Source organism: Galeopterus variegatus, unplaced genomic scaffold (genome assembly GCF_000696425.1).
Source record: "Galeopterus variegatus unplaced genomic scaffold, G_variegatus-3.0.2 Scaffold1105, whole genome shotgun sequence".
Lineage (NCBI taxonomy): Eukaryota > Metazoa > Chordata > Mammalia > Dermoptera > Cynocephalidae > Galeopterus > Galeopterus variegatus.
This window is the reverse complement of record NW_007727216.1, coordinates 344121-346578: the sequence shown is the minus strand read 5'-3', so window position 1 is coordinate 346578 and position 2458 is coordinate 344121.

The following is a 2458-nucleotide window of genomic DNA, read 5'->3' as shown; positions in this document are numbered from 1 at the left end:
TGTTTTAGGCCACCCAGTTTGTGGAACTTTGTCATAGCAGCCCTAGGAAGCTTACACAGCATGTAAGGTGAGGACTGAGAATTGGCAATTTGATTCAGGTCAGGGAAGGTCACTGATGACCTAGACAGGAGTTTTATTACGGGAGAGAGGTCAAAATCCTTACTGGAGTAGGTTCAAGGGCAGAGAGACTGTAGAATGAATTGGAGGTAATAAGTATAGGCAAATCTTTTAAATAGTATTTACGTAAGAAAGGAAGCTAAGAAATGAGATTATAGCTGAAGAGAGATATGAGGCCCCAAGAGGCATTTTCTTCCTTCCTCCCTCTCCTTCTCCTTCCCTCCCTCCCTCCCTCCTTTTGTACCTCTCTTTTCTTTTAGCTGAAAACATTACCACACGATTGAATGCTGCTGGAAATAGTCCATTAATGAAGATAAAATTGATGACTTTGAAGGAGGGTCAGACAACAACTGTGGGAGAAATACCATTGAGTGCAAATGGAGGTGGGATCTAGTGCATGAGAGGAGGGACAGGCCTTAGGGCTGCGACAGAAGGAAAACAGAGGAGGCATAGACATAGGGAGCTGAATAGATGTTAAGAGAGTATGTGGAAGAGCTCTTCCAGTTGCTTTTATTTATTAATGAAAAGGAAAGCAAGTTTACCTGCAAAGACAAAGGACATTGGTAGGGTTGTTACATATTTAGAGAGAAAAGAAAAGTTAGGACATGGTCATCGAGGACAGTGGGCAAGTTCTAGGGATATGTAGCAGAATTGCAGACCTATACTAACTAAGCACCTTCTTAAAGTTAGCAAACATGAATTCAGAAAAAACAGTCAGCAAATGTGTTTTGTCATTGCAAGAAATGTATGTTTTAATTAACTAACTAATATTGTTATGCATACCAGTGTCCCCAGTATTGTAAGAAAACTTAAGAAAGCAACAATTTAGCAGCAGAATTTTAGGAGAATGCATTTTCCCCATGATTTAGGGTTGTCATATAAAATATAGGACATCCTGTTGAATTTGAATTTTAGATAAACAAGGAACAGTTTTTAAGCAGATGTGTACCCTCCCTGCTAAAGTTCTTGAATTTCCTACCTGCGAATGTAGGGGTCACTTGTGGTGGTCAGCTCTTATTTATGTCATATATAGATGGCGGGTAATGCATCACTCTTTGGACCAGAATTTTTCAAGCCCTGTGAAATTTTCACAAACTAACTGCTGGGCTGAATTGTAAATCTGCCAAATGTTGATTCAACTGTTTAACATTTTCACTAAGAGATAATAAGAAATGTAGAGGCACTTAAATCTCTTACCTTGCTGCTCTTGCCTCTCTCTGGGAACATTTACCCTGCTGGCAGACTCTGAGCGATTTTACATTAATCTCTTCAGTGATAAAGGCTGCATTAATAACCTTCAGGCTAATAAAAGTTAGCCTCCAGCAATGGTGGCCAAGGTGTACATAGTTTTTCTTTTGGTAAGCTTATCAAAACCCTGGAGACAAAGAAGTATCTTTTATCCCAAAGATTTACTTATTCTGTCTAATGAAGTTATTTTTGATCAATATAAATGTATGAAGAGGATTAAAAGTAAAATGACGTTAGAGTCTTAAATTGATGGAATTGAAAATAGTGATATGAATGGGCTAAAAGGGCCAATCCAATTGTTCGATGTAAAAAAAATACTGATTCAGTTGGTTCATGAATAATAATAATTACAGCTACAATTTATTCAGTACTTACTATGTACTAGGCACTGTGTTAAACATTTAACATACTAAATTCTTATAACAAAAACACACTAAGATCTCATAAATTCATTCAACATATATTGGTTTCTCTAGGCCTTGGAAAAGTAGTGAGTAAAAGATACAGAAATTCCTGACTCTATGGAACTTACATTTTAATGGGCAAGAAGCAACAAACCAAATAAATAAATGAGTATATTAGATTGTGGTAAATGTTTTGGAGAAAAAATAAAGCAGTAAATAGGATATGGGGTAATAGGAGTAGAGATCAATTTCAAATAGGAAGGTCAAGGAAGACTTTACGGATGTTTGAGCAAAAACCTGAAGAGGGTAAATTGATACTTGTTGTCATCTGAGAAAAAGCATTCAAAGAAGCAGCAAGTGCAAAGGCCCTAGGGGGAAAAGCATACCTTGCTGGCTAAAGGAATAGCCAGGGTAGTTGGAGTAGAGTGAGCAAAGGGGAGATTAGGAAAAGATTACAAATAGGAAAGGTGTTACCAATTGGGGCTTTGTAGGCCATTGTAATGACCTTAGTTTTAACTCTGAATGAAAAGGGAAGACATTGGAGGCTTTAAGTAGATAAGTGATCTGATTTTATTTTAATTAAAAAAAGAAAAGCCCACTAGCAGTGAAAACAGACTGCTGGGGAACAACTGAGGAGGCATGAAGGCCAGATTGAAGACTGTTGCAACAATCAGGTGACAGATGCAATA